This window comes from Giraffa tippelskirchi, chromosome 8 (assembly GCF_054371585.1).
Source record: "Giraffa tippelskirchi isolate mGirTip1 chromosome 8, T2T-mGirTip1v1.2.pri, whole genome shotgun sequence".
Lineage (NCBI taxonomy): Eukaryota > Metazoa > Chordata > Mammalia > Artiodactyla > Giraffidae > Giraffa > Giraffa tippelskirchi.
In genome coordinates, this window is record NC_137282.1 from 98,385,484 (window position 1) to 98,413,146 (window position 27,663).

At 40.0% G+C, this 27,663-nt stretch overlaps 1 protein-coding gene and 1 long non-coding RNA gene across 8 annotated transcripts in view; one reads left to right on the forward strand and one right to left on the reverse strand.

The window, feature by feature from the left end:
• PDE4D (phosphodiesterase 4D) overlaps positions 1 to 27,663 on the reverse strand; it is a 1,572,405-nt gene that overhangs the window by 100,152 nt on the left and 1,444,590 nt on the right. The window lies entirely within an intron of this gene.
• LOC145519070 (uncharacterized) lies at positions 22,603 to 27,383 on the forward strand. The gene is made up of 3 exons (XR_014063506.1): positions 22,603 to 22,730; positions 26,583 to 26,661; positions 27,215 to 27,383. It is a non-coding gene; the product is annotated as an uncharacterized LOC145519070 (long non-coding RNA).

Consider the following 27,663-nt stretch of genomic DNA (forward strand, 5'->3'; position numbering starts at 1 on the left):
AGCATGGTGATGCACTGGCCACCTCTCTACCTCAAAAGGATGCCCTGAAGATAGGTAAGACAATATAAAGTGCTTTACAAGATAAGCCAAACACAGACATATTGTCCTGAGAAGCCCTATTATCATCTCTTTTATACACAAGAGCAACAATAAGGAGAAAAAAATCTCAAAGGCAGTCCCAAATTACAAAAATGTTGGGAAGGGATGCAAAACGTTATAGGATAGGAAACAACAACACCGAATCCAAACTACTATTTGCATTCTATACTACAGATTCTGTTCCGTCATGGAGTGCTCCAGAGTACTATAAGCCTTTCTCACTGACATGTTGTGGCAAATATTTTATCTAAGTAGGTATTATTTCATGCCCGAATCTTTGCGACCCCATGGACTGCAGTCCACCAGGCTCTTCTGTCCATGAGATTTTCCAGGCAAGAAAACTGGAGTGGGTTGCCATTTCCTTCTCCAGGGGATCTTCTCAACCCAGGGATTGAACCCAGGTCTCCTGCACTATAGGCAGATTCTTTACCGACTTAGCTACAAGGGAAGTCCTAATATTTTATCTATGTGGACTTTATTTCCCTAAAAAGTGCTTGAAATGCACTTTAGAAAAGGCTTTTCTTGAAGAAGCATAACAACGACAGTAAGAAATTCAAATATATACTAAACATATGAAAGAGGACTCACCCTAATTAGTAACCAAGGGGATGCAATGATCTCATCATAGAGCTTCCTTGTGTGCCTGCTCAGTCTCTCAGTCATGTTCTACTCTCTGCCACCCCATGGACTGTAACCCACCAGGCTCCTCTGTCCATGGAATTCTCCAGGCAAGAATACTGGAGTGGGTTGCCATCTCCTCCAGGAGATCTTCCGGACCCAGGAATCGAATCTGCGTCTCCTGCACTGGCAGGCGAATTCTTTACCACTGAGCCACCAGGGAAGCCCATAGAGACTCCATATTTGACACAAATTAGAAAGTCTGACAATACTATGTGTTTTTGGCTAAGATGTGAAGCTACAGAAATTCTCATACACTTTTTATGCACTTTATCAATACTTTCCCTCCTGTTGTAAAGTAGACATGCATGACCCAGGATTCCATTTCTTGTTATATTCCCCCACAGAAATGCATGCTTATATGCATTAAGACAGCAGTCCCCAACCTTTCTGGCACCAGGGATCAGCTTTGTGGAAGACAATTTTCCGCAGACGGAGGAGGGGGACTCAGGATGATTCTCATGAGGAGCATGCACTCTCTCACATGTACAGTTGACAGTAGGGTTCATGCTCCTATGCTCTGAGGCCATCGGTGATCTGACAGGAGGCAGTGCTCAGGCAGTAATGTTAGCAATGGAGAGCGGCTGTAAATACAGATGAAGATTTTCTCGCTTGCCCACTTCCTGCATTTTCTCACCTCCTGCTGTGCGGCCTGGTTCCTAACAGGCCTTGGACCAGTACTGGACTGTGGCCTGAGGTTGGGAACCCCTGCACTAAGATATCTGTAAATTAATATTCATAATATTTTTCAACTGGAAATTGCCCAACTTCTTAACAAGAAAAGACTGAAGAAACAAATTATGATCGTGGTTACTTTATACAACAGAACACAATAGAGTAATGAGAATGTGTGGTCCTCAGCTACATGCAACACTGACGAATCTTCCCAGGAAAACATTGTGTAGAAGAAGCAAAAACATAAAAGTATCCACAAGATGAGTCCATTTACATGAACACAAAAACAAATTAAGTTGAACTCCTTTGTTTTGAGATGAATACATAAGTGGTAAACCATACCATAAAGAAAAGCAGGAAAAGGGAAACTTAGAACAGCGGTTATCTCTTTGGAGAGTTACAAGTGGGGTGCTTCAGAGGGACAATTAAAATAGGTGTTTACTTTAAAACTATTGGATAAACTAACACTGATGTTTTATGTACTTTCACGAATGTTCGTTACATTCCACAATTTAAAAATTTACAAAGATACTGTGAAGCTATAATAATCAAAGCATGTGGTATTGGAGAAGGAATAAACAGATCAATAGAACAGAACAGAGAGCCCCCAAAGAGAGCCATATAAATACAGTCAACTGATCTCTGAGAAAGAAGCAGGATCCTTGACAAAGGCAATACAACAGAAAAAAGATGCTTTGTTTTTTTCAACAAATGGACCTGGAACAACTGGACATTTCAAAATTTAAAAACAAAAACAACAGTAATCTAGACAGACATTACACCTTTTGAAAAAATTAACTCAAAATGAATAATGGATCTAAATATAAAACACAAACTATCAAATTCCTAGGAAAGAACATAGGAGAAAATTGTGACCTTGGATTTCATCATGAGTTTTTAGATACAACACTAAAAGCATAATCCATGAAAGAAATAATTGATAAGCTAGACTTCATGAAAATTTTAAATTTCTGTTCTGTGATAGACAATGTTAGGAGAACAAGAAGACAAGCGACAGACTTGGAAGAAAATATTTGCAAATGATACATCTGATAAAGAACTATTATTCAAAATATACAAAGAAATCTTAAAACTCAACAGTAATAAATTAAGCAAGCTGGTTTAAAAATAGGTGAATTCATTGTGGTTTTGATTTGCATTTCTCTAATAATGAGTGATGTTGAGCATCTTTTCATGTGTTTGTTAGCCATCTGTATGTCTTCTTTGGAGAAATGTCTGTTTAGTTCTTTGGCCCCTTTTTTGATTGGGTCGTTTATTTTTCTGGAAGGGGGGTTCAGGATGGGGAACACATGTAAACCCATGGCTGATTCATGTCAATGTACGGCAAGGGCCACTACAGTATTGTAAAGTAATTAGCCCCCACTAAAATAAATAAATTTATTTAAAAAAAAATTAGGTGAATTCCTTAAGAGGCAAATTTCATAAGCATATGAAAAGCTGCTCCAGATATTTCATCAGGGAAATCCAAATTAGCACAATGAGATACCACTACACACTTATAGAATGGCCAAAATCTCTAACTCCTGCAACACCAAATGTGGGGAAGGAGGCAGAGAAGCAACAGGAACTCTCATTCATTGCTGGTGGGAATGCAAAATGGTTCAGCCACACTGGAAGACAATGTGGCAGTTTCTTACGAAACTAAACATACTTTTACCACATGATCCAGCAATAGTGCTACTTAGTAGCTATCCATCAAAAGTTGAAAACTTATGCCCACACAAAAACCTTCATATGCATGTTTATCACAGTCTTATTAATAATTGCCAAAACCTGGAGGCACTAAGCTACACTTCAGTAGCTGAATGATCAATGTGCTGGCCTTGTGCTTAGCAGCTCAGTCTTGTCTGACTCTTTGCGACCCTGTGGACTGTGGCCTGCCAGGCTCCTCTGTCCATGGAATTCCCCAGGCAAGAATACTGGAGTGGCTTGCCATGCCCTCCTCCAGGGGATCTTCCCAACCCAGGAATCGAACCGGGGTCTCCTGCATTGCTAGCGGACTGTGGTATATTCAGACAATGGAATATTATTCAGTGTTAAAAAGAAATGAACTATCAAGCCATGAAAAGACATGGATGACTCTTACATTTGTACTACTAAGTGAAAGAAATGTTAGTTGCTCAGTTGTGTCCAACTCTTTGCGATCCCATGGACTGTAGCCCGCCAGGCTTCTCTGTCCAGGGGTTCTCCAGAAAAGAACACTGGAGTGGGTAGCCATTCTCTTCTCCAGGGGATCTTCCTGACTGAGGGATCAAACCTGGGTCTCCTGCATTGCAGGCAGATTCTTTACCGTCTAAGCCGCTAGAGAAGCCCCTGGTGAAAGAAGCCAATGTTAAAAGGTTACATGCTGTATGACTCCAGCTATATGATATTCTGGAAAAGACAAAAACTATAGAGACAGCAAAAAGATCAGTGGGTTGACAATGAGGGAAGGGAGGGGAGGAAGGCATAATGGTGGAACGTAGGATTTTTAGGGCAGTGAAAATACTGTGTATGATACTATGATGGAAGATATGTGCCATTATACACTTCTCCAAACCCAACAGTGAGCCCTAATATAAACTATGGGCTTTGGGTGTAATGATGTGTCTGGTGTATGTTCATCGATGGTAACAAATGTATCACTCTGGTGGGGGTGGGTTGATAACTGGGAGGCTATGCATGCATGGGGGTAGGGAATACATGGGCAATCTCTACCTTCCAGTCAAGTCTGCTGTGAACCTGTAACTGATCTAAAAAAAAAATAAAGTCTTCTTTAAAAAAGAAAAAAATAAAAAGACCAAAACCTGAACACCTCTGGCTTCTTTTAAGGTCACAAAACTTTTACAAAGCCTAAAAAGATTAATTTGTGGAACCTTTCAGTTCTATTTCATCTGCATAAGTGCTGATGAAAATCACTTGGTGAATAATTTAGAAGTTTAACATAAAGAGCCTCCTTAAATACTATGTACTTATGAGGGAAAAATTGGAAAACAATAGTAAGGGAAAGGACTGAAGACTTTTCTCTCCAAAAGTGCCAAGCAAGTCTGGTTTAATTGAAATTGATGGCAGAGACAACAGAGTACACTTAATTGAATTTTAATCTTAATGATCTCTAAGCCATGTTTGAAACATAAACATACATGTAAGAGTTGTTCAAGATGTTGGACATAAATATGTTTTCATAATTCAAAAGCATACTTTGCTTATAAATCTCTTTTAATAAGCTTTGGCGGGGGATTCTTTTCTTCCAGATGTTTGGTATTGTATAGACACAACCTCCATCTCTCTGCAAACGATTTAAAACACAGTTCTAAAGATTGTATTTATTTTACAAAATGGTAAGAGGACAGAATTCTAGTAGATTGTCTATAGGTTTGCAAAATGATGAGTGTGTGTGTGTGTATGTGCGCGTACTCAGTTGTGTCTGACTCTTTGTAACCCCATGGACTGTAGTCCACTAGGCTCCTCTTCCCATGGGACTTTCTAGGGAAGAATACTGTGTTGGGTTTCCATTTCCTCCTCCAGGAGAAAATGATGAGAACTTAAGTCTTATAAAGTCTTAACGGGTAGTGTCTGTTTATCTGAAAAAGGTTCTCTTAATACTTTCTAAACCTGAAAGAATTTTTTAGTTCTAAGACAATATTAAATAGGCTAGTTAATAATTTTGCTTAAAAGAAAGTCTCTTAAATCATAAATATGAAAAGTATTTTTTTCAAATGCATTTTCATTTAAAATCCTTGTTTTAAGCAATTTACAGAAGGCAAGATAGTTTGGTGGTTGAGAGGATGGTCTCTCAAGTTAGATTTGGATTTAAATCCCAGCTCTACCATTTACTGATTTAGACAAGTCATATGACCCCTCCATGCCTCAGTGCCTACATCCTGGTGTTCTTACAAGGATGAAAATAAACATCCTTTGTAAAGAACTTTTTGCAAAGCTCCAAGCACATAATGAGCCCTCAAAAAATGTTATCTATCATCAGCAACAGCACTTTCTAGAATCTTGCTGCTCTTCCATCCAACTTGCTTGATCACTTATTTTCTATTATAAAGTGCTCTTTTAGCCACCTTCCTCCACAGCTATGGTTCCCCAGAATTTCTAGCAAAGATGCTTGAAACCATACATGCTTATCTTTTCCTTCTCTTTCTGATAGCTCACTAAAATGAAAGGGGGGTAAAAACACACAAATCCACAAAGGCATAGATAATGAGAGAAGAGAGATCATCAAAGGAGAAATTACAACTGATTTTTAGGAAGAAAAGCGTGGATAGAGAAGTAGAAACTGCCTTAGTACAATGGAGAAAATGATTACAGAGAGCAAATTACAAGAGAAAGTGAATCAACACATTCTGCCCAAACCAGAGTTGTGGAGTTCAGAGGCAGTAGCACTAAGGCAGGTAGGAGTTTAGTAAGAGTCTGAAAGTTTTAAATTATATGGAGACTTTGGATCCTAACTAAGTATTTCCCTCTCCTCTCCTCTCTTAGAGACTGAATCTTTCCTTTCTGGAGAAAATAAACTAGACAGGTATCAAACTGAAGATGTCAGGTACTGTGGCAAACAAGGTGAACTCCAAGGTTGAAATATATATGCTTAATTGACAAGTTTTCAGTAAGATAGCCAACCTCCTTATAAGCTATGTTCCCCAAACACTGCTGCTGCTGCTGCTAAGTCGTTTCAGTCGTGTCCGACTCTGCGCAACCCCATAGACGGCAGCCCACCAGGCTCCGCTGTCCCTGGGATTCTCCAGGCAAGAAAACTGGAGTGGGTTGCCATTTCCTCCTCCAATGCATGAAAGTAAAAAGTGAAAGTGAAGTCACTCAGTCGCGTCCGACTCTTAGCGACCCCGTCCGACTCTTAGCGACCCCATGGACTGCAGCCCACAAGGCTCCTCTGTCCATGGGATTTTCCAGACACTAGCAGTCAACTATATGCCTTCAAGTGAATATTTCTCAGGCAGAATTGGAAAATCTTATTATAATGACACTGAAGAACTTCCCAAAGAATAACCCAACTGAACAAATAATCATGCTATAGTAAAACTCTAGAGTTGACAAGCCCCATCCATGTTCACAAAATTTTGGTGGTGCATTAGTTGTTGTCATCATCATTGTTGTTTCGCTGTATTTGTGTGTGCGTGTATGTGTGTGTGTGCAGGTGTGAAAGAGAGAGAGAAAGAGAGACAGACAGACAGACCTTTGAATGTGAATGGACAGCCTCTTGAGGAAGTTATCCAGAATGAAGAAGAGAGACAAGTATAAGCAGACCACATCAACTGAATAAAGAAATCTATAGGAAACCTCTAAAGAATTGTTATTTATGTAGAAAGACAATACATTGCTGACATAAGAACAGATGCTATTAAAAAGGCAGTAGCAAAGGACAAGAGAGCACAGAAGTTGAAAAAAATGGCCCAAATGAAAATTTCAATAGAAAGGCTGGAAGATAAATTTTAAGAAGTTTCTAGAAGGTATAACAAAACATCAAAGAGAAAAAAAAGAAGAAGAAAAAAGTGAGGAAATTAAAGGATCTGATCTAAGAAGCCCAACATTCAGCTAACAAGAATTTCAGCGAGAGAAAACAGAGAAGGTCAAATTAATGATGAACTAAGAAAAGAAAACAAATTCAGAATTAAAAGACCCATGTCTGGAGTGAAAAGTGTGTGCCCAGGACAATGGATGAAGACCCAGACCAAGACAATTGATCATGAAATGTAGAGACATCAGGAATGAATAGAAGTTCACAAAACTTTTACAAAGAAAAATAGGCTTTGAGTGGACACTGGGACGTCACTCATGTTAGAAAACAATAGAAGGATGCTTGCAAAATGTTGAGAAACTTTACTTCTAATCTGTAATTCAATCACAGTTAAACCACGCCTGAGGTGCCTGAGGGTTCAGATGAAGGACTGGTGGAAACTAGTACCATACACGAAGGATTCCCAAAGAGGGAATCTCAGAAGCCAGGTTCTATGTTCAACTTTGAAATAAATCTTGAAACACAGGAATGAATAATAGGTACTCTTAGCACTTTTCTGAAACTCTGGAGTCCTGTGACCATTTCTGTTCTGCTAGCAGCATTGGGTCAGGGTCTCAAGAGGCTGAGCAAAGTGATGAACTCTGCCCAACTTTTGTGCTTTTGAAAAAGTGTACCATTATTTCCACCCAGCTGATAACTCTGAAAGGATGGGTCGGTGAGCAGTACGCAGTAATCAGTGAAAGTCCAATACCCATCCTGAAGTCAGTTTTGCTTAGACTTTGTATATTACCACCAAATTTTGTAAGTCATTTAAAAAAAAATAACAAAGAACGACCTTTTGCTAGTAACTAATAACCCAGCATTCAGTACTCTCATATGACAAAGTGGAGAAGTGTTTTTTTTTTTAATTTTTATGCTTACTAAGTTACAATGGAAACAGTGTATTTACAATCCCATAAAGTGGTGCTTTTAGATGATAATTCTTACCAAAAAAGAATGGGACAAAAAATTCTAAGACAAAAACAGAAACCCTTCTTGGTATTTTAGTATTCTTTTACAAAGAATCCAGGTTATCATAGTAATTGATTCCCACTTTTACACTAGGGATATTACCATATTAAATGGCTAAAGGATAAACTTAGGTAACAGTGGAGCTATAGTTCTTTCAGAAATAAGATAATTAAATAGCTATCTATGCCAAGAAAGTTGAACATATCTATTATACCCTCTCATTATTTCTGGCCACCTACTTAGCAGTCAGGAAACTTGGGTAACCACTTTCTTCTGATATCACTTCAAGTCTACTCCTGAGTTCTTTTGGTATTATCTCAGCTGCCAGGAAATAAAAAAGAAGAAGAAAACACTTTCTTCACTACCTACACAATAGGCCGAACTGTTTATAACTTTCAGGTCTCGTCCTCTTAATTTTCCAAGCCATTTTTATAAAGGGCTAAGACTGATAATAATAGACTAATAAATGTGAAACCATTTTAATGAACATGCCTACTTAAAACAGGAGAAGGCAATGGCACCCCACTCCAGTACTCTTGCCTGGAAAATCCCATGGACGGAGGAGCCTGGTGGGCTGCAGTCCATGGGGCTGCACAGAGTCGGACATGACTGTAGCGACTTAGCAGCAGCAGCACTTAAAACAAGGAGAGTTTCCAGAAACTAAACCTGAAACAGCATCCACTCCAAGCTGTCAAATCGGCTATTCTTGGGGTTCTCAACTCATTCCTGATGAGAAGTGATTGCTTTTTATTTCCCTCAAATGTTTGGGTTTTTTTTCCATTTCACAAACATTACTTGTGAATCATATGCAAACCACTGTGCTAACTGTAGAGGCAAGTCAGGATAAAAGACATCTAGCATTTTCCTTCAAGATGGAGACAGGCAAGGTGTGGAGTCTAAAGTAGGAGCCTCTACAGAGGAAACTGGAACAGGAGGCGCTGGAGAAAGGAAGGTTGAGGAACTGAGTTGTACACAGAGGTAGGCCCCAGCGAAGGGTAACTTGGTAACTAGTGGAATGTGGTTTGTTTACCCTACTCCCTTTGCCCTGGCAATGCTTTTAAGCTATAAATGGACATAATTGGCCTAGAGTTCAGGCATGTCGTAAGACTTCAGAATTCACTAGTTAACTGTCATTGACCTGTCAAGAAGTCAATACACAATGAGAAGCTGCTGTCTCATCAAGAGATAGGCCCATATGGCTAGTGAGCAATTGGTCATTACGGATGCCCAACATTCAGTTTTCCTTTCCTTGGAAAACAACAGCTTGATTCCCTTCAGGGAACCTCCTCACTGTTAGGTGGGATCATTGTGATGGGTTCACGATAGGATCTATAACCTTTTTGTATGGGAGCTACTAGAGAAGCTTTCTTTCTCTGTTGGATGAAAAACCTAGAAAGAGATGGCTGTAGGATTCTGACACTGGTGCTATCCCCAGGCGTATGGAAAATGGGAATGAAGCCCAAAAGGGCAAGAGTTCTGATAACAGGACTCACAGACTAACTAAACCTCATACACAGATTTGGTTCTCATACTTTACCTATAACCTCATGGAACTCCATTAAGTGGGGAAAATGAAGCCATCAATACACACACACACACACACACACACACACACACACACACACACACACACACACACACACACACACACACACACACACACACAGGAGAAATGCATCCATGATATTTCACTAGGTGTGAAAACAAGTGTACAACAATTGCTTACCAGTATGTGATATGTTGAGAAGTCAAATGTTGCTTTTTAAATTGATTAGAGAGTATTCTGAAGGGCATGGAAGAAACAGAGTTTACTATCAGTGAGGGGAAGCACTTCAGTAAGTGTAATGTAAAACTGCAAATTAGATTTAAAAAAAGAAATTCGCTCCCTCTGAAAGGGGATATGGAACTGAAAAATGACAAGGGTTGTGATTATTGACACAAGCAAGTCAACAAGCAAAACCAAGCAAACAGGAAAACTGTAAGATATGAGAAAACTGAAGCAATTCTTCTGATACTCTAAAACACAACTTTAAGAGACCACGTGGGTTACATCTTCTGACCGGTAATACGTCATGTTGGTACTTTTATTTAAACCACAGCAACGTCTGTCTTCCTAAAAACAGTTCCTGTACTCTAGAAAAGTACAATACGATGTTTCAGACTAGTACTGGGCTAACAGAGCTTTAACATATTTTCAAAACACCTGCATACTAGATTTCACAAATATCATATCCCTCCTAACACCTCTAGTCTGAACGTAAATGAAAACAAATCACAACAAAGCGCAGTCATTGAAGAACACCATTACCTGAATTATAATCTGAGAAAGAGAACCAGTGAAGCAAAACTTACCAAAAAAATCATATAATTATCTCAGGAGAGAATTTTTTTCCTTACATATAATTTTCTTCCCCATGAGCATGCACAAAAGCAACCTATGAGCCCTCACGGGGTTTCTTGTTAAGTCTTTGCCTGCTTGCTTTAAAGAACAGAGGAGAAGAATCTGCTTAAAAGCAAACACACTGATAAATGTTTACCGATAAAATCTTCCAGATGGGACTACTTTCAAGGAAGGTCAATTACAAGCCTCATGTCTCTCCTTTTAATGATATCCTTTAATGATCCCCTTCCTCTCCCAGAAAATTAAATCACAAAAACAACTTAGGCTGAGAATGACCCAGTAATCCTCATAATCACATTGCAATGACAGACAAGGAGATCAAAGCACAGGTGTACCGAAAACTAGAGGTTTCCATTCTATTAAAATGTGAACTTGCTACAAACTAAGATCAAAAGTACTTTTAGCTCTCCACATCCCAGCAACTTCCAATATTTTAAAAATTCTGTAGTTTCCTTGATTAATAAACTTCCCTTGATTTTCTCCATCCCAGTTTGTACCAAACATTGGCAATTCTTTACATATTATGGCTGTTTTCATAAATTCAACAATTAATTAATGCTATATATTTGGTGAATTATGTTGTACCTCCTAGTACCAAAACCCTCAGGTTTATTGTAAGTTATTATCTCAAATATTGCAAAGAGAGAATTTAGCGATGGAATATTATATAAAGATAACTCAATATCAATACGTTAATTAGAAATTGAATTAGGTGACTAGTAAGTGCCTTCAATGAGAGAGGTTTATTTTTGTCTCATAAGAAGAAAATGCCGAGGTAGGTCAGGCTGAATAATGATATCATTTTCACCAGAGAACTAGGCTCCTATTATTTTTTTGCTCTACCATCTTTAAGATATGCCATCTTCTCTCAAGACCATTCAGGTTGCAAGATAGCCACAGATGCTCCAGCCATCACATGAACCCTCCGAAATCAATACTATAGGAAGAGGAGCAAGGGTGAAAGGGAGTACTTCTGGGCAGGTGCTCATTTTGCTTACATTTCATTAACTACACTTATTTCTAAAGGGGATATGAAATGTTGTCTTTTGTCTGGGCAAATGCCACCCAATATAATTAAGATTCATTTGTAACCATAATTATATTGATCACCAACTGAACAAATCTGTTGAGGATATTTAGTCAGCACTAGCAGTCTCTGCTGGGCTTCCCTGGTAGCTCAGCTGGTAAAGAATCTGTCTGCGATGCAGGAGACATGAGTCCGATCCCTGGGTTGGGAAGATCCCCCGGAGGAGGGCATGGCAACCCACTCTAGCATTCTTGCCTGGGGAATCCCCACGGTCAGAGGAGCCTGGTGGGCTGCAGTCCCTGGGTTCACAAAGAGCTGGACACGACTGAGCAACTAAGCACAGCACAGCAGTCTCTGCCACACTATAGAATCACTGATTTCCCAATTTCAAGTGGAATTTGGTCTGTTTCCTTGCTTACGGATAGAGAAACTGAAAACAGAAAGATTAAAAAGTCTTCCCCAAACTGCAGAACCAGTTAGCCAGAGAAGTAGGAGCAGAATTCAGACACTCGGTCTATCAGTAAAGATCTGATCCTCTGCTAACAAAGCAAACTCCAACGAGGTTAGCCCAGGAAATTCAACTAACCAACATGAATAATAACACGTCTTAATACCTGGGCCAAACCCGGTGACTCACACAGCAGGCTTTACGGTCATCACTGCTCACAAGCTGTAACATCTACCCTCTTTGGTTATAAAGTGAGAATCACCATATTTACCACAAGTCATATACATGTTTACATGGTCACTAAATTACCAAGAAAATGAGAGCTGTGCTGTATAATGTGACAGTTACCGTTTGCAGGAGAGTAGATACTCTACATCCATGGGCAAAAATTGGAACTTGAACTCCATGAGTGGACTCCAGATCTTTCGTGATGGTGGCTTTTTAAGCACACACACAAACACATTATTATGGCATCTCCTGAAACTGACATTCTCAAAATAGTGTCCGCCATGATACAAAGGAGGTTTAAATGTTCTGAGGCCATTTTTTCTTTTAAGCCATTGCTCTAATCTTCTTATTTCTTCCTCAACCACAGTCATCAATTCCTTACACTCTGCTCCCAACAGCATTCCCAACCAAACACAATCACGATGCTCAAGTCATCACTGCACGCTTTCTTCAGCACTTTGAACCACATAATCAGGCTCCTGCTCTCACGCTTTACTTGTTTTATGTCTTAAGCATGGTGACAGCAGGGTCTCTACCATCTCTGTTTTCCGTAACACTCAGAGTATGGTAAAGATTCCAATTCTCTTTCACAATGCCATGCTTAGAACATTTCAATGCTCTCCCAAACTGGCCTCCCTCCCTGTTGCCAGTGGTTTTGCTGACCATTTTTTTCTCAGTCCCATTCACCACCTGTTCCGCTGAGGTCATCTAAGTCAGTGGTCCCCGACCTTTCTGGCACAAGGGACCGATTTTGTGGAGGACAATTTTTCCATGGACTGGGGAGGGGGATGGTTTTGGGATGACTGATGTGCATTACATTTATTGTGCACTTTAGCTCTATTATTATATCAGCTGCAATTCAGGTATTCAGGCATTAGACCCCTGACCTAAGTAATTTCTCAAAAATACAGAACATAGCAAGCCATACTTATATTTGGTGGTGCACCAGTATCTGTAAATATAAATTAAAAAATTTAGAAGGTGGTTCCCACCTGAATTCACACTTAATCTTATTCCTTGCCATCCATCTGTTTGCAGCAAAGGTCACTAGCTATTCAGCAACAATCATCTCTTTTTTCACATGTCTGTTACTTTATAATGCTGTTCCCACTGTCTGAAATGACCTTCTTTACTTATGGAGAGATTCCAAATGGCCTCTAAGGTGTAAGTCAATTACTATCTACACTAGGTATATCCAGCATTTCCTAGAAGACAGGGAAGCCTCGTCAGCAACTTGAGCATCTCTCTACAAGCACTTCCATTATTATACCCGGTCTATCAACTCTGGAAAACTCTCTGAGTGTAAAGGTTGTATTATTTCATTTTGCTGTGGATCCCAGTTCTTGACACACAGGAGATACTCAGTAGTCTACTAGATGAATAGATGTCAGTTCCCCTAACTAGACTTGAATAATTTTCTTGTGGGTCTACCTGCTTGTCATAATAGATTTAGTCTCATTTGATCCTATATTCACACAAGGTAATACTTAGATTGCAAATACTGTCACATCTCTTGGTTTTCCAGTTAATCTCTGGAGCCTTTCAGTAGGGAATCTAGTCTCCCGCTTGTTGGTTATTCAGTCTAATGTAGACCCTTGCTTCTAAACCTCAGGTGGAGAGATGACTGCAATTAGAATGAAGGTCGGACACAACTGAGCAACTTCACTTTCACTTTTCACTCTCATGCACTGGAGAAGGAAATGGCAACCCACTCCAGTATTCTTGCCTGGAGAATTCCAGGGATGGAGGAGCCTGGTGGGCTGCCGTCTATAGGGTTGCACAGAGTCGGACCCGACTGAAGCGACTTAGCAGCAGCATGAAGGTTTCTGCCACTACTATGTGGTATCACAGCTGAATACTGGTCTTGTTAAGTTCTGTGTCCTGCTGGTTCAGGCCTCTGCTGGCTTCTAGAGTGGACCAGCCTCAAACTTCAAGTCTGGTGCTCTTTGATTTTAACTCTTGCTTAAATAAAAAGCAGCTCTCATCATCAACCTTAGGTCATGGCCTGGAACAGGCAGTCCAGGTTTCCCCTTCATGACGTATTAACGCCTTTAGGACCTGCTATACCTGAGAGCGGTATTATCTCCTGACTAGAGACCACATGACCCCATTTTAATGTGTTTCCCTTACTTCTCATTTCACAGAGAAAGTTGAGGGTTCAGGCTCATTTCTCCAGTAGACTCCCAAAGTTCTTAGGTAATTTGGTTTGCACTCTCCTTAAACATTACCAAGGAGAGGAGCAGGTTTTAATGAAAAGGAGATCTTGTCACACTCTTTCCTTAAGGAAAGAGATGCCTGGAGGCCTAATGTTTACATAACTAAGGGACTTTACTGATTTTTTTCCAAAATTAATAAATGAACCCCCAAGAGATTTTCCAGTAATAGACTGAGTGCAAGATAGGTTTAGAATTTGTCTCTCAAGTCATCCTCTTACATACGCATGCAGATGCTTACTGAAATGAACAGAGTCATTTTTTCCAAGTCCTTTTTCCTTAGGAACAGTAATTTATGACCATACAGACAAGGTAGACTTAGAACAGTTGAGCAACCCTTGTCTTAATTGTCCTTTCCTGAGTGGCCAAGGAAGTGTTAACTCTGATAACTATTTTTAAAAAAGGTACATGGCCCTACTAATCTAATAAGGCAAAAAAGAGATTCATTCCATAGTGAAGATGTGGCATTCCAGGGTCAATCTGGAGTAGCAGAGGACAAATACAATAACAATAAATTTCAATTAGATGACAAAGTCAGCCATAGATCACTGTGCCAGCAGTGTTTTTTCTACTAGGAACTGGGAAAGGTAAGTTTAAAATTCATCTTGTGCTCAAAGAAAATGCACAACAATCCTTTCCTCAAATGTATCTTCCCAGTTGAGCTTTATATAACATAGTCCAGGGGAGATTACTCCAAACTGAAATCTGATTTACTGAACTGCGGTGATTAAAAAAGTGCATTCTTTTTTTCACAATTTTGATGTCTCTAAAATCCAAGTGTGTTTTACAGTCAATGGCATTTTGGATTTGACAGATTAGTGAATTAAATATTTTTACTTAAGTGAAATAATCTAAAAAGGCAAAAATGGAAAACCTAAAAATTGTCCAAATATCTAGGTCCCAAGCCCAGCATTAGGATGTGACTATCTTAGCATATTAAAGCGAGACACAGACAAGAGCAGTAGGTGAAGGTGAATTAGAGGAAAGTATTGGGTTGGTCAAAAAGGTCTTTTGGTTTTTTCCATAGGATATTTCAGAAAACCCAAACAAACTTTTTGGCCAACCTCATAGTTCTCAAAGAAGTTCCCCATCTAGCAGTCCATCAATATCAGCACCATTTGAGAACTTGTTAGAAATGCAATATTCTCAGCACCTACTCCAGAGGTACTGAATCAGAATCTTTGAGTATATAATCAAAGACTATATACTGATCCATAATCTTTGGAGTATAAAGCCTCACAATCTGGGTTTTAATAAAATCTCTGGGCAGTAACCCAGTGGCATGGCTACCATAAGGAGGGAAGATTCTAAGATCCAACACAGGGAGGTACTTTTTTCAAGTCCCTCTGTGTCTGGGTTCTGACTCTATATGAATGAAAGCACCTTCTAGGTAGGCAACTGCCTTCCAGGCAGATGAATTACAAGGAGAGAATTAACTGATCAGGCTACTACAGTACCCTGTCTACTTAGTAATATGTTTCTCACTATCAATTACTTAATTAGTGATCTTGTTGTACAAAGTTCTTGAGTTCTGAGTATCAGTAACAACAGTCAATCTAACTGGATTCTGAGAAAATAAAAATTCTAAACCTGGGAAACTAAAGGCCAGTCCAGAAATTCAAGTATACTACAAAGACATTACCCAGAAGTGCCCACTACGTATTCAAGCCATTTAAATGAACTATGCACCAAGTCAAAAGAAGTGCAGAATGAAGGGCAGTGAGGTCAAGACTGCAAACTGGCAGACTTCCAGCCAGAGGTGGCCCACTGATGTGGTTTGGCCCACACACAGTGTTTACAAATTGGGAAATTTCACATAAAATTTTGGAATTCTTCCTGTCTTAAAAAAGCTAAAGATTTGACATTAGGGAACCCACATCCTGGCACTTCAGAAAGAGTCTGGAGCTAAGCAGAAACTGCTTCTTTCAGATGGACTAGTCCCTCTGGTTTGCCACAGTCTCTACCCCTCCTTACTGTCCAACAGCTGCCCAGACCGGGTGATATCATTTGATATCACCTGCCCGACCCTTTATGCATTTGAGTTTGAGGATCCCTGATCCATATAAAGAGTTTTCATGAAATAAATAATTGAGATGATTTGAAAAAAATACATTATTCAGAAATTTAACTTTACTTTAGAGCTATGTGTACATATGTGTGGACAAGGGTATAGACATTAGTTATTTTAAAAACAGACAAAATATCAAGGGCAAAGGTTGTTGTGATAGAGGAGAAAGAGTACTGGACTGGGACTCTAATATCTTTACTAAACATAAGATTATCCCTGAGCCTTGTTTAGATATCTGTTGTGTGGGAATGATAATATCTACCACATACAGGGTTCATTGTGATGATTACATTAGGTAATGTATGTTCAAATTCATGACATACTACAGACCCTCAAAAGTCTTTGTTGAACTAAAATTTGGTTGCATTTCATTATCTGTGTTTCACTTTACAAATTATACCTAGCACAGATAAACATTTGGGGAAAAATTCAAAATTGGTCCTTCAAAAGCCTTACACTGCAATGAGAGAATGGGATGAACATTACTGACTATAAACTATAAACCATGCACATGCAGCATGCTGGGTACTTTATATAGATTGTCCCCTTACGGCAACACCTATGACTACTTAGCATTACCCCCCTTCGGCACATTAAAAACCAGGGCTCAGAAAGTTTAGATAATCTATCCAAAGTCATCTAGCAGGTGTTAACAAGCAGGGTCCATCTTAACTCCAAAGTCTTTCCCTATGAGAACTTTGGTGTTTCTCACACTAGCTTGGTTACAAGCTTGGGACACTAGTGAAAAAAAAAAAAAAGCAAGTTTTCTTCTACTCCTTCTCAAACTACTGGATCAGATTGGAAGAGGAACAGCCTGGGGATCTGCAAGTTCTATCAGAGCCTTGGGTAATTCTTAATAATAGCAAAGAAACACTACTCAGAGAAAGCTGACAAACAAGCAAAGTAAGCAGAGAGAGTTGCTTTGCATTATTCCTAATGGAAGGAAGGAGGGGAGGGAGGGAGGGAGGAAAAGGACCTGGGAGCTAAGGTCTTCCCGTTTGCAGGACTGTAAGAAGTACTTTCTAGATGGATGTTTTCTTTCTAACTGCACCCAGGCTGTTGAATGCAAACACAAGGAGCCAGCCAACAGGAAACCCAGCCTGCCACTGCAGAGCAGTAGAGCTCTTTGAACTACAGGCATCTTGTACACCCAAATTACATGCTGTGATACACACAGTATTTGAGCTGTTCCGCAATACAGAAGCCAGTTATTCTTGGCACACACTTCTATCGTGCTATCCAAATCACCATGCCTCACATGTGGAATGGTGCCACATCAAATGCACCAAGCCATAAATTCCCTAAACTCTTAGAGATGAAAGTTGAATGTTGGAGAGAAAGAGTGTTTGGTACACATACCATGTAGTAGCAGAAAAGATGTTTAATTTGATGCTGCTAGATCTATTATGAAAAACTGGGACAGCAAAATCCTACTTCAGAAAATTTTTAGATTATAAACTGAGTTTTTCCAACATAATTCAGCATAAGCATTGCATTTTCCACTTTTAGTAAAGTTACTTATTCTATAGCATTCATCTTAAAATACTTAATTTTCCAGTCTCTCCCAGTCAATATTTTTAAATACACTAGAGAAGCACAGACACGAAAACAAAGAGTAGAGGCAGGAGGTACCATAAAGTTCTGTTGAGAATCACAGAAACTATACTCATGTCCTGAATAGTAGTGCTTTTTAATAATCAGACCAATTAACTGACTTACTCTCCCTCTCCTAGACCCTTGCAAAATCCAAAGACAGGAGATTTAATCAAACTGTTAGGTGATATTAAAATAGAAATCCTATGATAATTGTTAGTGGAATTATAGAAAATTTGAAAAACAGGAAAATGAGACACCAGATGTACCAGTTCTAGGCTTCTTAAGCTTTAATGTGCTTAGGCATCTCCTAGGGATCTTGTTAAAATGCAGGCTCTGATTTAACAGATCTGCATTTCTGAGTCTCTCATGAATGTCCAGCTGATGCTCACACTCCGGTCCAGGGATCACAAGAGGGGTGTAATCCACTAATTTTGAAAGTTCATGTTGGTGAAGTTACCAGAGAGAAGACAGAGAATCTTGGGTAGGGGTTTTCTAACATAATGTTATTTTTAACTAGAAGTGTAATGCAAAGATGCGGAGAAGGCAATGGCACCCCACTCCAGTACTCTTGCCTGGAGGGTCCCGTGGATGGAGGAGCCTGGTGGGCTACAGTCCATGGGGTCACTAACAGTCGGACGCGACTGAGTGACTTCACTTTCACTTTTCCCTTTCATGCACTGGAGAAGGAAATGGCAACCCACTCCAGTATTCTTGCCTGGAGAATCCCAAGGACGGCGGAGCCTGGTGGGCTGCCGTCTATGGGGTCGCACAGAGTCGGACACGATTGAAGCGACTTAGCAGCAGCAATGCAAAGATGAAAGACAGAGTGAAGGGTTTATGTAAATGTTCAATTTCTCTAGAAGAAACTGGTTGCATATGAAGTAGAAAAATAATCTTAGTTTTGAATTAGTAAGAGAGAAATTTAAGAGGATAAGTATATTTACAATCATTATATAATTGGAGTTCTTAAACTTTAAAAACATTATGACTGGATTAACTCTCCAGAAAAATGCAGATAATGAATGTGTACTCACATTTCTATATGTAATTTCAGAAGGTTCATTGAACTTTCTTCTGAAAGGCATGAACCATCATGTGGGCCCACAGGGTACAAGTTAAGACTACTAATCCACACAGCTGGGGCAGGGGAAAAATCTATAGTTTAAGAGTAATAGAGGGCAACTTCAAACCTGCTATGTATTTGATTGATGATATTATTGTATAAAGGCTGATGGCTGGTCAACCATGTCCATAAAATATAAATTGGTGGAAATGTATATTTTTTCCAAGGTAAGAGTCAAAGCTTCTTTGTGATAGGCAAGAGGAAAGCACCATATAAAGAAATTAAGTATATATTGGGTTGGCTAAAAAGTTCATTTGGGTTTTTCAGTAAGATGTTATCAGGGTCGTCCCTGGTGGCTCAGTGGTAAAGAATCTGCCTGCAAGTGGAGGAGACATGGGAGACAGAAGTTCAACCTTTGGGTTGGGAAGATCTCTGGAGGAGGAAATGGCAACCCACTTCAGTATTCTTGGCTGGGAAATCCTATGGACAGAGGAGCCTGGTGGGCTACAGTCCATGGGGTTGTGAAGAGCCAAACACAACTTATCAACTAAAACAAATACTATTTTGGAAAAATACACGGCAAAAATACAGATATATGAGAATCACTGTCTAGAAAAGGGATTTGTAAAGATATAAAGGGCAACTGTTGCTTTATGCTGGTGTTCCAATATGGTTTTTCACTTTAAAAAGTTTAAGCCTCTCACCACTTGTCTTCTTATACTAGTGAGAAATTATAAATATGTAGAGTTGTCATGTAAAAGGCATAGAAAGGCAGTTTATTTTTTCTAAAGTTATTGATTACCTAATCTTAGATAAGCAGCTTAGAATCTATAAAGGGAGCTATACCTGTGTGTGTGTGTGTTCACAAAACTCTATGTCAAGTCATGATATGAAATACAGACACCACTGTAGTGCTGGAGAAGACTCTTGAGAGTCCCTTGGACAGCAAGGAGATGAAACCGGGCAATCTTAAAGGAAATCAGCCATGAATACTCACTGGAAGGACGGATACTGAAGCTGAAGCTCCAATACTTAGGCCACCTGATCTGAAGAGCCAACTCATTGGAAAAGACCCTGATGCTGGGAAAGGTTGAGGACAGGAGAAGGGGGCAACAGAGGATGAGATGGTCAGACAGCATCACTGACTCAATGGGCATGAGTTTGAGCAAACTCTGGAAGATAGTGAAGGACAGGGAAGCCTGGTGAGCTGCAGTCCATGAGGTCACAAGGAGTCAGATATGACTAAGAATCACTGACTAATCAATTAATCAATGTACATTCATTAAAACCTCTATGTGCCATGCATTGTTTTAATATCGAGTATACTGGTAGATAAACAAACAGTTCCTTCTTTCATGGGCAAATTAGTCAGTAGAGTATAACAACAGCAAAATAGGTACAAAGGATGATTTCATTTCATTTGTGATAACTTCTAGGAAGGAAAGGCATGGGTACCATGAAAAGCCATAAGGAGACTTCATTTAAATATGGAGCATTGAAATGTGGATGCCAAGTTAGGGCAAATCCAAAGCCACAGAAGTCGGTCTTCAGAGTGCTACCAGACTTGCCGGCCTGCCAAGGGCTAGCAGAAGAGGACAGCAGGAGGTGTTGAAGGAGCCAACTGGGCTCCTTCAACCCAGGGGCTAGGCTGGGCTGAAGCTCTATCTAGTCCTAAAGCCGGAGGCAGAGACTAGGACATGCCTTTAGCCTGTTGGGCCCAGCATTCAGCACTTTGACAATTCTTGGCCTGGTGGTCTGGAGAAAAGAGTGCAAGGGGAAACATTTATGTAGTTCCCTTAGAGTCAAAAAATAGACAAAACAAAGTTATCTACCATATTTCAGGGTCAAACTATGAGATCGATCTAGAGTTATGCAAAATCATCTGCAAGAGTCATCCAAGTCATATCCAGAGAGTAGCTGGTTGAGGGTACTAGTTTTGATGCATCTGCAGAAAGAACACTCCCATTCAAGGGAGGGTGTTGTTGTTGTTTAGTTGCTCATCTTTTGTAACCCCATGGACTGCAGCCCCCCAGACTCCTCTGTCAATGGGATTTTCCCAGCAAGAATACTACAGTGGGTTACCATTTAATCCTTCAGGGGATCTTCCTGACCCAAGGACAGAACCTGTGTCTCCTGCACTGCAGGTGGATTCTTTACCATTGAGTCACCTGGAAAGCCCTCAAGGGAGGGTCGCTAGCAGGTAAATCAGAGGAGACTTGACATGTACTGCCCTTAGAGATAGGGAGCGTCTGTGTGGACCCAGGGAGTGAGCCTGCCCTCCTAAAAAGACCATCTCTCCTGCTCACCTGGAGGGCCTAGCTCCTCAGAATCAGGAGAGAGTAAACTCTTTGATCACGGGTGACTCTGCTTATTCTAAATCCACACTATGCAGGCATTTGGCATTTCCGAATTTAGCTACAGAGAGACAATGTTTGCTCTGGTGTAGCTTTTTAAGGAATCAACTGATATTCTAGCTTTAAGGCTCCTGTGGGCTTTGGAGGTGAGCATCATCATTCCTGAGAAGCACAAGATCACATTTCTAAGACTGCATGGTTGATGTGCAGACCCTGAAGTATGGTGAGTTCACCAAGGAAAATACTGCTCCGTAAGGATCTGTGTGGGTGGTCGACTGTTCTTCCTGAGGCAATACCTCCAGATGATCTGCCCTGAACACACACATCACTATCCATGTAAAATTTCTACAAGGATAGTGGCTCTAGCAACTCTGCAGCATACAACACCTAACTTCTGCTGAACGCTGCCCATGTACCAGGCATGGTGCCGAGCACTGTGTGGATTATCTTGTTTAATCCTCCTCCTAAGGGTGCTGCTATTATTACCCCTCTTTTCCAAGTATGGAAACTGAGGTTAGGAGGCATGAGTTGTCACGAATGGTGATGACAGAGCTGAGATTCAGAGCAGTGTGAGTCTAGAGCTGGCACCTTGAACCAATACAAGATATTGCCTCCTACCAATGCCGAAGTACCAAGGAGGGTTGTCCAGAAGTGCGTTCTTTTCCAAATTCTAGCTTGAAAAGTTTGTTTTCTTTGTCGTTTCTTTCTCTCTCTCTCTTTTTTTTTTAGTTTGGTTTTGCTGGGTCTTAGTTGTGGCATGTGAAATCTTTAGTTGTGGCATGTGGGATCTAGTTCCCTGACCAGGGATCGAACTCAGGCCCCTGCACTGGGAGGGTGGTCTTAACCACTGGACCACCAAGGAAGTCCCATGAAAGTTTCTTTAAAGAGAGAAAGGAGAACAAAGGATCTCTACCTGTATACTTTGCTGATCCAGACACCTTTCTTGGTGTCACACGGGGCTTGGATATTTTCTCCTCTGAGTTCACCCAAATCAGAGAGAAGTGGCTTAGCTTTCTACCCACAACTCATCTTTTCTCCTGGCTTTTCTTTTTGTTCTCAGAGAGGATGGCTCTGCATATTTTAAATCTGTTTCCATTTGGCTCCTTCTGACCTATGACTGAGCAAGCATGAGGCTGGAACTAGAGGAGGGTTGGCAAAATGTGGGCTTATCCTTATGGAACTTTCTCTAGTTTCTTAAGCTTCCCTGGTGGCTCGGTTGGTGAAGAATCCCACCTCCAATGCAGAAGACCTGGATTCAATCCCTGGGTCGGGAAGATACCCTGAAGAAGGAAATGGCTACCCACTGCAGTATTCTTGCCTGGAAAATCCCATGGAAAGAAGAGCCTGGAGGGCCGCAGTCCCTGGGGTCACAAGAGTCAAGCACGACTTAGTGAGTAAACCACTAAACCAAAGTAAGATTAAAAATCTCCTCAGGAGCACACTTTCTGATATGCTCTCAGTGATAACCTCCCTCCTAGGTGTCTCCTAGTCTTGTAAGTGCCCTAACACAGGATTGACCATTGACACAGACATCAATCAGTACTACTTGTCAAATGATATCTTTCTGTTAAAATACTAAGTGTGAGCTATTTGAATGTGTTCTCATTTTTCTATCCTAAATCCAGAGGGAATTAGGCTTCCAGAGACCAAGACCACAACTTTCGGGCATCAAAGGGCTGATGTCCCTGCCGTGCCTGATCTCCTAGTGAAACTCTTGACTGGGGACATGGATTTGGCAGTGAGAACAATGCTCTTAATGGGAAACCCATGAAGCCATATCATCTCTGTTAGAGACACTGAGTAGGGTGATTATTCATTTATTCAAGAGTGTACTGAGCAACTGCTATGACCAAAGTACTGTTCTATATGTATCTGTACGAGTGAACCCAACAGGCAAAGATTTGTGTCCACAAGGAGCTCACAGTCTAATGGAGACAGATACTAAATAATAAATGTAGTAAATTATATGTTAGAACAAAAGACATGGTATGAAAACAAATAAACATACAAATAGTAGAGGTGGGACTGAGAATAGGGGAAATTTAAGATGCAGGTAAAAATAAGATGGTCACGGCTAGCTTCATGGAGAAGATAAGACTTGAGCAAAAATCTGAGGAAAATTAGAAAGTTGGCTTACTGGGGGGGAAGAGCATCTCATACAGCACACTCTTAAGATGCATGTGCACCTGATGTGCTTGAACATCAGCGAGGAGGCCGGTGAGGCTGCAGCTGAGTAAATGAGGGGGAGAAGTATGGGAAAGAAGGCCAGAGATGAATACTGGAGTGGGTTGCCATTTCCTTCTTCAGAGGATCTTCCTGATCCAGGGATCAAACCCATGTCTCCTGCATTGCAGGTGGATTTTTTACCTCTGAGTCACCAGGGGTATATATATTTTTGCCTACTGTATTATCAAAAACAAACTGGAATAACCATTGATAATAAATGAAACTTTCATTACTATCTCATAGAAATGGTATCTTTTTCACTTCTCTCTTTACTATCCATTCAAGATTTTGAGAACTCAACCAGCTATATTATTTATTAGTTTTATTCTAAGAAATTGACTGCTAAATGGTACACTCCAGTAGAAAGGATGCCCTAGCATACAACAAAAGGCAGATTAGCATTGCTGTCAGCAGACTGATCTCTGTCTGGAACAGACTGCCCAAGTTTGACTCCAGATTCTTGTGAATTACCTATGAATCCCTGGGATAGTTATTTAACCTCTCTGCATTTCGGTTTCGACAACTATAAAATAAGAAAAAATAATTTATCCAACCTCACAGATTTATGGTGACGATTATGCAAAGTCCTTAGAACTGTGGAGTACACAGAAAGCACTCAATTAATGGCATTACTTATTGAGCATAATTAGGCTAATCTTACTGCTACTATTTTCTAACAAGGAATTCTCTCCTCCTTTTCAGGGAGCTTATTTTCATACTGGATGTTATACGCTTTTTTTCTTTTTCATTTTCAATCATTTCTTCCTTAAGGAAAAAGCAAGAAAGTTGATAAAGATGATATAAATGGTTAATACTGTTGATAAATAAAATTATTGGCAAGAATATGAAGAACTTCAAAAACCATTTTGAAGAAGTATATTTTGAAGCAGAAGAAAGTTCAAGAATTTTTTTAGACATAGAAAACAAACTTATGGTTACCAAAGGGGAAAGGTGGGAATGGGGGAGAGATAAATTAGGAATCAGGGAAGATCCTCTGGAGAAGGGACAGGCTACCCATTCTGGTATTCTTGAGCTTCCCTTGTGGCTCAGCTGGTAAAGAATTTGCTCACAATGTGGGAGACCTGGGTTCAATCCCTGGGTTAAGAAGGTCTCCTAGAGAAGGGAAAGGCTACCCACTCCAGTATTCTGGCCTGGAGAATTCCATGGACTGTACAGTCCATGGGATCGCAGAGTCAGACATGGCTGAGTGACCTTCACTTTCACTTTTATTTTGGGAGTAACATATACACACTACTATATAAAAACAGATATGCAACAAGGACCTATGTATAGCAAAGGGAACTAGACTCTATACTTTGTAATGACCTATATGTGAAAAGGGCTTCCCTGTTGGCTCAGATGGTAAAGAATCTGCCTGCAATGCAGGAGACCTGGGTTCAATCCCTGGGTTGGAACCATCTCACGGAGAAGGGAATACTCCAGTATTCTTGCCTGGGTAATTACATGGACAGAGGAGCCTGGTGGGCTATAGTCCATAGGGCTGCAAAGAGTCAGACACAATTGAGTGACTAACACTTTCACTTTCATATGTGAAAAGAATCTGAAAAAAATATATATGTGTGTGTATATATATTCACTTTGCTATATACCTAAAACTAGCACAACATTGTAAATCAACTATACTTCAATTAAAATATATAAATAAGAAAAAATTTTTTATTAAACAAAAAAGACGCTACAGCAGTAAATGGTCAAATATTGTAATCTCATTAAAAATATACGGAAGTACACAAACATTTGGAAGACTAGAAAGCAAGCAGTAGCAGTGGTTATCTCTGCATGGCTAGATTTGAAGAGGTTTAATGTCTTTTCTTACTCGTTTTTGTTTCATTTTCTGAACATGAATGAAGTGCTTGGATGACTGAGTAGTATGACCAGCTGAAATACATAAAAAGGAAGCAATGCAGGAAAAAAGCATTTTAAATTTGATCTTGGATTTAAAGAATTTGATAAACCTATAAGGTGCTCAGTTGTCGGGCTTCCCTGGTGGCTCAGATGGTAAAGAATCCACTTGAAATGCAGGAGACCCGGGTTCAAGCTCTAGGTCAGGAAGATTCCCTGGAGAAGGGGATGGCTACCCACCCTAGGATTCCTGCCTGGAGAATCCCACGGACAGCGGAGCCTGGCAGGCTACAGTCCGTGGAGTCACACAGAGTTGAACATGACTGCATGACTAAGGACACATGAGACACTTAGGTGGGAATTTCCAATAAATATTAGTAATGGAATTTTCAAACTTTGTGGAAGAGGCTAAGACAGCCTTGGATATGAATTTAGGCATTATCAGCATAGAGATAGTGATTAAAATAACAAGAAAACATAAGTGAATCCTGGAGAACATTAAGACTGGGGAGAGCTGGGGACTGAGATTGGGATCCTGGGAAGTCTAGAATGATGGGAACAAAAATCAAGGAGGGAAACAGAAAGAATGCAGGACCTCAAGCCAGGAGGACAGACAGACGGCTGTCTTAGAGAAACCTAGTAAGAAATGAGCTGAAAAGCATTTTATTTGGCAATTAGATCAGAGGACCCATAGCTGAAATAGAGTGGGGGTGGGGGGCTGCAACTGGTGGGTTGAGGAATAAACGGGAGGGAAAGAAAATGAAGGTAGTGAGTATAAACTCTCTTTCCAGAAGTCTGTGTGAGAAAATCAATCGAGATATGGTTGACACAGCATCAAAGGAGAAGGGAATTTTTTTCCTTAAGAAGGGAGGAACTCAACCAGTCTGAGAAAGAAGTCACTAGAGAGTATGTCAAGGAGAGAATATGATGGAGAAATACCCAGGGGAAGTTTTGAAGGGGATGGGGTTAGGTTTGGAGTATTCTCCCTTACATTTAAGTGCATAAAATAGAAAATCTCTTTATAATATTAAATAGAAAATCAATACTGATTGAGCAGAATATATCAGCCTTTTTTTTTTTTTTTATGACTCAGTGTCACCAATTTGAACATCAATTGTTACACTTAACTCTCCTGATAGAGATGCTGTTACAGTTTCTCAAAACAGGTTGAGCTTGAAATAATGCCATTTGCAGCAACATGGATGGACCTAGAGAGCATCATACTGAGTGAGGTAAGTCAGATAGGAAGGAGAGATATCATACGGCATCCTTTATTTGTGGAATCTAAAAAGAAATGATACAAATGAACTTACTAACAATACAGAAACAGACTCAGAGACTTTAAGAAAGAGCTTATGGTTAGGAGGAGGAAAGATGGAGGGAAGGGACAGTTAGGGAATTTGGGATGGGCATGTACACTCTGCTATATTTAAAACTGATAACTTACAAGGTACATACTGCTATATTTAAAATGGATAACTTACAAGGACCTACAGTATAGCACATGGAATTCTGCTTAGTGTCACGTGGCATCCTGGATGGGAGGGAAAGTTGGGGGAGAATGGATACATGTATATGTATAGCTGAGTCCCTTTTCTGTTCATCTGAAACTATCACAATGTTGCTTGTTAGCTGGATATACTCTAATGCAAACTAAAATATTTTAAGAAAAAAAAAAAAAGAAACAAAACCAGTTGAGCTTATTGCACCTTTCCAAAAGGTCTGAGACAGCTGTGCTTTTTTGGATGCTTTTGACATATTTCCTGTTTCTTCTTTTGTTTTCAGGCCATCAGCTGTCACTTGGCTACTATGAGTTGTGGCTTTCCTTTCCCTGGAATCTCCTACCCTCCCCTCCTCCCTTTTCTAACTTGTCCATCCAGTTATGGAAGGCTTGGAACAACACAACCAAGTGTGTGTGAATCATCACTAAAATGTGGGTATACATTTCTCTTACTAAGTGAAGAGCATTATCTTTACAGGGTGATGCTGTGAATATCTATTTTGGGTACTCAAAGACTTGTGTTTCTTCCTTCTTGGTGATGATCTATTAAAGGAAAAAGGGGATGCTGTGAGGGATGGGAACCTGAATTCTTAATAGTAAGAATGAACGTTGCTGTCAATAATTGAGGTATATGTATATATCATGTTTACCAAAACACAGTGTATACATAGAGAAAAGGCTGAGTTTATTTACCAAGAGTTACTGTCCTTGTTGGTAAATAAACAGCCTTTTC